Genomic DNA, 8,715 nt, shown 5'->3' on the forward strand with positions numbered 1-8,715 from the left:
TCTCTCTCTCTCTCTTTCTCTCTTTCTCTTTCTCTCTCTCTCTTACCCTATCTGAGTGTGGGTGTGTGTTTCTGTGCGTAATATTGGCGCCGAGATGCATTTTTAGGAACATTGACTCTTTGTTCCTCTGTTGATGCTGTCGCCCACAGTCATAACAAATCCAAATTTCCTGTGTGTATATTATTCCAGTAAAACCTTGATTAATGAAAAACTTCCATAATTTCACTGCTTGCAACGACATGTGGGGAGACTGGTTTCACTACAGAATACACCTTACTCAAGCTAGTGATTATCGTCATAGAGATATGGTCCTTTCGCACGTTTTTCAGTTTTTGTTGAGTGCTTGAAAGTAAGTAATTATTCATCATGGTCTGTACGCCATGGAGAGCACATACAGTGTAATATATTTTGGGCGTATCGTAGATTTTATTAAGTGGTGATTATTTATCCTTTCCATTCACATTTCTATATGTAGGCCTATCACTTGTACATGTACATGCCATGTGCATCCAACTAGACGTTACCGTTATACCCACAGCAACAACAACAATTACGTAAAAACAATAAAAGTAATAAAGATGCACAGTAGAGGTAAACTTTTTTCTCGGACTCAATATTATGGGTGAATAAAAAGTAACACATCGCCAACAGAAACCATCGATCCATCCATGTTCTATGAAAACTGAGGATCCGATTAACTTTATCCAAAGGGATCCAATTTCTTTTTAATTAGATAATCACGCTCCTGTGCTTCGTGAGAGCTTCAACCCTTAACACCAGACTCAAAATGGATGCATGTCAACATCACGGGCACAGCATATTATAGAGACACGTGAGCACCTCCGAGCGCGTACTGTGTCCACCCGTTCGTGAAGCAGATGGCGGGAAAAGCGTGTCAAAACTTGAGACAACCTGTGGGATTTTTGGCGGGAAAAAACGAGGCAAATGAAAAACACAGGATTCATTAACACTGAAACTATTAAGTATGATTAAGTATGGGATAGCTAAAGATGTGTGTCTCATGGCACTTGTTTTCCCGTTCGTATAATTCTGCATTCGCCAATTCCTTGCCTTCTTCTTCTGTTCTCTGTCTCTTTCTCTCTCTCTCTCTCTCTCTCTCTCTCTAATCTCTCTATTTGTATCTTTCTTTCTCTATTGCTATTCCTTGTAGAGGAATGAGTGGGCCAAATTAGCAGAAAACCAGATAAGTGTGTATAACGATTTCTTATGTATCTCATCCTAATCTAAAGAAGTTTACTGCCTATTCAGTTCCTCTTCTATACCCCTCCCTCCTATTCTTGTGTCTATCTAATCATTCGACTTGAAACTCCAATTTCTACTCCCTTCTGTATCTATGCTAATGCTTTTTTTCCCTTTCTCTCTCTCTCTCTCTCTCTCTCTCCCTGTATCCTTTTCTCATCGTTTCCTTGCTCCTTGTAAAGCTGTAACTTCCAAATGAGCCTAAAATTCCACTCAACATCCCTCCTCACAGCCTTCTGTCTTCATAATTCTATCGAGGCCACTTCATTTGATCCGTACCCTATTCTGTATGTGACTTCTCGACACCAAAGTAAACCCGAGATTGTCCAATGTTTAAAGGGGCACGTTCCCGCCAGTGTAGTTATCGGAACATGCCATCTGCGTAAGAGCCGTATTCTGTAGGTGTCAATAGGCAGCTATATAGCACCGTCCGCCAGCGCGTACGTATTTTGAACGCCCTCCGGAATACGGGGAAGATGCCTCTTTAACTAAGCCATGAATGACTGATGATCCCTTCTCGAGTGTTTGGGTCTGTAGGCAATCAAAGTGTAATCACAGGAATTGAGGTACCTGTCTGGCTTTCAAGAATCAAACGGGGAAACATAATTATCGACTGCACTTAGGCATGCATCCTAATTTCAGCCTCCTTTTCGTTCATCATTAACTCTCCGATGGGCCGGTGACGTAGATGATGATATGGGGGCCGTTTGAAAAGTTGTTATGTTTCAGTTAACAGTCATCTATCATTGTTTCCGAAGACTGTCGTCTGGTTCTTTTGCTCTGCTCACTCATGTTACTCATTTTGAGGGATGCAAACTATTTATTTGTCTTCCTTTCTTTACATCAAAAAAGAGGAAGATGCTACAATGTGTTTACACAGAGAAGAGCAATGACTTTATTTTAGATAATGGATTATGTGGTGTTATTCATTTTATCTGATTGCGAGACCGAAGAAGAAGGCCATCTTTCAAATCAACCGTAACATATTTGAAAATGACTCTTAAAAATAATAATGCATACATGTACTTACAGTTAAGAAAGTATGACATGTACATGTATGACCTGTATGTCGAAAACGTCATGATGATGAACACATTTAAAAGTGACAGATGGAAGTGATGATAGAAGCATTACTTGTTACTTGTAGAGATAATCCCGATGGCAGCTATCATACAGCTAAACTGGGATGTCCGTGCAACGTGCTGGCATAGTGACAGTGCATGAAGTAATTCAAAACAGTGAATGATGTCTATTATTTACAATAAAACGGTGGACGTGCAAGTAAAAACCAAGACGTGGAGTCTACAGTAGCTTGGACCCAACAGGAGGAGGCAACGCTCTGATGATGGGTAGAGCAGCCTCCTGGAAGATGGTCACTGTTGGAGATATTACCGCAGCAGCTGATAGGTGGTTCCACGTCCAGATGGTGCGAGGATAGAAGGAGTACTTGAAGCTATCAATGGAAGCTGGGGGTACTGCATACTTCAGAGGGTGATCATTTCTGCCCAGATATGTAGCTGGGATAATGTGAGTGGGAAGAGGCATGTTGAGTTGATGATGGTGCATCTTGTAAAACAAAGTGGACTGTGCAAGAAGCCTGCGATTGTGAAGGGTATCCCATCCCAGTTTGTTGACAAGTGCTGTGACTGATGTTACTCTCCGGTAGTCTTGGTATACAAAACGGGCGGCAGCTCGCTGTACTTTCTCAAGACTTTGTATTGATGTCAGAGTCCGAGGGTTCCAAGCTTCACTGCCATACTCAAGTTGGGGACGAACAAGCATTGTGTAGGCTTTGGATTTGATGTTCTTGGTGCACGGTGATAGAGTTCTGCGTAGGAGGCCAAGGGTTCTATTGGCTTTCTGGGTGGTGAGTTTACATTGGGTGTTCCATTTAAGGTCATGGGTAATCGTGACACCAAGATACTTGTATTGTTTTACTCGAGGAATTGACTCATTTAGTAGGGTGTAGTCCACTGTGATGGGGTGCTTCTTGTTTGTGATTGACAATGAAGCACACTTCTTGATGTTGAATCCCATCAGCCATTTAGTAGACCAGTCTGCAAGAACATGGAGATCTTCTTGCAGTATATGAGTGTCTGAGGGAGAGTCGATACGCCGGTAGATGACACTGTCATCTGCAAATAGACGCATTGTGGACTTGATGTTGAGTTTGATGTCATTGATGTACAGCAGGAAAAGTACGGGGCCGATGACAGAACCCTGCGGTACTCCTGAAGTAACAGGCATCCATGCTGAGCGAGCACCATTGACGACGACAGCTTGATGTCTATTCGCTAGGAGTGACATAGTCCAGCGGAGAGAGTCTCCCCTGATTCCGTAGTAATGTAGTTTGGATCTAAGGTGTGGATGTGGTACGCGATCAAACGCTTTTTGGAAGTCGAGAAAGACGATATCAGTTTGGCCTCTAGATTGAAGAGAGAATGACCAATCATCGGTAGCTGTGACAAGTTGTGTTGTTGTCGAAAGATTCTGTCTGAAACCATGCTGTTCATCAATGAGTATGTTGTTAGCTGCAAGATGTTTAGAAATGTGGCTAAGCATAATATGTTCCATCACCTTACTGCAGATACACGTCAGCGATATAGGTCTGTAGTTACCTGGGCAACATTTATCTCCTGCCTTATGAATAGGGGCTACAAGTGCACGTTTCCAGTCCAAAGGCACTTCTCCGGTATTGTAACTCTGTTGAAACAGAAATGACAAGCTATCTCGTGTGCTAGCATCTTCAGAAGTCTTGGATGTATCTCATCAGGGCCACTGGCTTTGGATGGATTCAGTTGATGCAGTTGCTTAACTACACCAGACCGGTGGATGTGGAGATGCCCTATGTCATTGTATAGGGAGGGCCGGTTTATGATATCAGGTCTGTGGTGATCGATCAGGGCCTGAAATTGGGACTGTTTTGTAAAACTCTTGAGGCCATTGTAGTTAATTATGACTGCTTTCAATGCCTTCCTTCTATTTTTCCTTGGTGAAGAGAACTGTAGTGATGAAAATGCAAAATAATGCGCAATATGCAAGAGGCCTTGGAGTCGAAAAACGCAAAAAAGAAGGTAAAGATTGTAGAAGAAAGAAAGCTTATTGGAGAAAATTATGCTAAAACCACAGAATCTATCTCCGGAAGGGGAACCTAATTTCTTGTTATTGCCATGGTAAATTATTCTGCCCTAACCATGCCATTGATCGAAAATCCACTTCTCGTTCTTTCCCTTTTTCTTCTTTTCCTCTTCACATCCACAAGTTGAAATCATTCGTGTCGCAGAAACTCAATTTACTTATGCAAGAGGCTGGCATTGTGCGTTCTTCACTTTGTATTCTTATTTATTTTTTAAATGAAACCTCCTGATTTTGCAATGCGGTCGCAAATACGGAACGGATTTATGCCACAACGTGTAAGGCAATTTATGAAAAGAAAACATCACTGAAATACAGTTCAAACCCAACATCATGTGCCAATTCAATATATTATTTGTAAGAATGTTGTTATCTTCAATGTCACGTCCAAATGTTAAGCCTCGGTCACGAATGCCATTACGAACTGCTACGAACGCCGTACGAACGATTTTCAGACAATGGAAATTCGGGAAGACAATGGAAAAACAGGGAGATTCGTACGAAATAATCCTTCGTACGAACCTTTGTGACCGCTGCATTAATAAGACCAAATGACTATTAGCCTAAATAATCATTAGACCAAATGATAAGTAGACGGAATGATTATGAAACCATGTAGATGGTAGACGGACTGGGCGTAGACCATATGGGAATGGACTTATTGGGTAGTAGACGAACTGGTTGGAGACCAAACCGAAATTCACCCGTCGGAGAGGGTGTCAACAATTCGGAAGACGATTCTAATACTGAATCCTATTTCTTATATCGCACTTTTAATCCTCCCTCAACTTATAATCTCAGAAGATCACGCCTACTTGTTTTTCCTGGCGTCTGACTTTTTACCGGGACTGTAGGAGTCCAACAACGGCCCCCATTGTATCGCCCCTCCCCCCTTTCATTTTAATAAATGAACACCGCTCTTATTAAGTTGGAAATATCTTTTTCTTACCTCTTTTCATGAATTGATCGTGAGTTTTTTTTCTTGACAGAAAAAGTTTATGTCTTGATATTGATCAATACGTTCTGAGAAGATATAACATGTATCTATCAAATATACACCATATTGCCACATTCATGTCATAAAAGGAGTGAAGAAAAAAACTTATACCAACTTTATGGGTAAGAGTGTAGTCGAAATTCTAAGAAGACAATCTGTCAACGACTTCTCACTGGGGGGTCACAAGCTTCTTTCGAAGTACTTCTGTTAATTATGTCAAGTGATCAAGGGCAGTATCATCGCCTTTACGCGACAAATAGTCCGACCTCGCCCTCTATAACCCTTCCCCTAGAGTGTCTGTTCTGATCGAACCCTTCATCGACAACGACGTGAGTGGCGTACGACGTCCCACTAGCAACATACGACGAGGATATAGTCTCTCTATGCGAAGCAATATCCGGTCAGGGCTGGAGGAATGCACACACACGTTCCTCTCAAAGCCGCTTATAATTTAACCGAGTACGTGTTCACGCGGGACAGAGAACTGTTTCTTCCCGTTTGTAGATTCATGCATTCGAGCAGCTTATCATATAACTAAAGCGCGTGTTCACACCGCTCAGATAATGGTATATTCTCGATTGTAGTTCTATGCATTCAATCATCATTATTATATTATCATTATTATCGATACTGCTAACACTATTAATACTACACTACACCACTACTACTACCACTATTATTACCAATATTGATATCACTGCTACTACTAGGCCTACTACTACTACTTCTACTACTATACTACTATTACTACTACAACAACTACTACTATCACATTCGTTATTACCATCATCATCGTCATCATCATCGGCACCACTGTCGTTGTGATGATAAAAAGAGGTCTGAACACACCATTTGTTTCTCTCTCTCACTCTTTTTCCTGTACCCCCTCCCTCTTCGTCCTCCCTCTCTCTCTCTCTCTCTCTCTCTCTCTCTCTTTCTCTTTCTCTCTCTCTCTCTCTCTCTCTCTCTCTCTCTCCCTCCCTCCCTCTCTATCATTCCACCCCTCTCCCTCATCCAATCTTAAATTGGACCAGATTGGCCGTCTTATTGGAATGAATTATTCAGACAGGCACGCGCACTGTCAGGAACATTCGTCGCCTCCTCTTGTGTGAACTGTGGCTACACGATGTGGTGAGACGGAAAAGAATTACAAAGAGACAACATGGGAGACAGCAAGACAATGTATAAAATGGCAGCATCGAGATACTTGTAAGTGAGCGAAAACAATTTCCTCTTGTATTAAGAAAATATTCTCCCAAAAGACACGATTACGAAGTGCATGAATAATTCTTGATTCAGGAGTGAAGGCCTTCTGTGACTGCAGATCGGTGTCGAAAACTTTTCAGTATGACTTGATTTGTAGTATATTCGCCCCCTTCCCCCGTTTCCGTCTCTCTCTCTCTCTCTCTCTCTCTCTCTCTCTCTCTCCTTTCTTCTTTTTTGCTTCACTTTAGATTGGGGCTAGTGCCCCTCCACTCCTCCCCTAAAGTACCTCACTGTAGTCTGCCATTGAGCCAAATGATATACAAGTTTAAACGCACCACGGAGAATGTCAAGTGTCATCAATGCTCTCGTAGTCCAGAACACATGAGGAATATGTTCTTTCGCCCTTAGCAGAATCTTTATTCTTCCAAGTCACTCTATCCAATTTCATCATTGAGGATCACCAAGTAAGGCGGGACATTCTCTCTCGACATCACATTGAGTCCAAATCCGTTGCAGATAGAGGATAACTACACTCGGGGCACACATCAATCACACGAGCAAACTATGGCACCCCCTCCCCCCCCCCCCTTTGTTTTCTTCTCCTGGATCCGTTATTCATGCTTACAGAAATTATGTTCATTAAAGGCATCGTTTAACAATGTTAAATCTGAGATGCACGGCCCTTCGTGCTACCAGTGTCTGTGATATGGTGTAATATTGAAACCCTAAAATAAAAAAATCGCGCTTCAAAATGATCAAGAAGTGCCTCAAAAAAGTAAAAATCTTTGAGTGACCGGATTTACCATACTCGCTTTCCCCAATAGACTGTAGTGTTACGAAAACCTTTTGGCAAACGCAAAATTTGGTTTCGATTTCCAATCATAAATATCTTGATAATCAGACAGGCGATCGGCTCGTAAAAGTCAAGAAGTTTCTGACTGACCAAAAGGTTTATAATTATCATTGCAACATGAGCTAAATCCAGGATTTTGTTTCAGAATCTGAGACAAAGTTACCGGATCCCTTTAATATCCAGATGGATGGGTAGGGGTATTTTTATGCACAAATACATGATCATGCAAATCCCTAAGGAACCCTGGACAACAAACTATATAGCTGGTCGACCAGACTGCATCGCAGTTTACAGCATGGTTGAAGATCTAATGATAATGGACAGCGCAGACATAAGAGAGCCTTTTAATGTCTTCCTAATGAAACATTGTCTACGATTATTGATCAGAATTCGGAATAGGGGGTGGGAGGGGTAGTATAGAACAACAAGAAAAGAAAGCATAGTAATTAGGTTAAATGTCTCATGGGCCCTGACACTATAGAGACACATCCATTATCACAATTACGATGATAAACTTGAAACACGAATTTTGCCTAAAGCAGGATTGGCGGAAACGGAAGTTTTGTCCTTTTCTCAAATGCACGTATAGGAGAGAATGAGAAAGAGATTATTAGTTCAGACACCCTGAAATTTAAAGGTTAGATAGAAATGTCAATCGAATATTTTGCTGAATTAATGATACGTTCCAATAGAGATTGGCCCATTTTCATTTTGCTTATACAGTGCGTCCCAGAAAAAACGAAACCGAGAAGTATCGATGTTCTATCATAACTTAATCACAACTGATTGAGGTGTCATTTGAAAGGGCAGAAACCCAACTTTCTAGAAATGTGAATTTTTCGTCGAAATTCAGATACCGCCCGCCAAATGTCTTTTTGGTTTACTTCCTTCAAATTGCTTTTAATCACTCATGCGTAAAATATGCATCATCTGAGTAGCATCACATGAAAGAGGAGACTCTAAGCTTTCCAAATATGTATCATTCATTAATTACATCTCGGTTTCGTTTTTTCTGGGACGCACTGTATAATGTATACCACCCCCACGTTAAAAGACTTGATAGGTTATGGTCAAGATTCTATATCTGTCAAAAAGAGATAATCAACAACAATATAAACGACGTAATGTACTATGTGCTCCCTTCATCCCATTTTCCACTGTGGTTATGGGGGACCTTGCCCTATACGCTGGTCACGCCAGGGGCATTGAACCTATGTGTGCATGTGAAGCAGTTGCTTTCCGTCTCTGTGTCATCTCTATCAAT

The sequence above is a fragment of the Strongylocentrotus purpuratus genome, unplaced genomic scaffold, assembly GCF_000002235.5.
Source record: "Strongylocentrotus purpuratus isolate Spur 01 unplaced genomic scaffold, Spur_5.0 spur5_scaffold_8, whole genome shotgun sequence".
Lineage (NCBI taxonomy): Eukaryota > Metazoa > Echinodermata > Echinoidea > Camarodonta > Strongylocentrotidae > Strongylocentrotus > Strongylocentrotus purpuratus.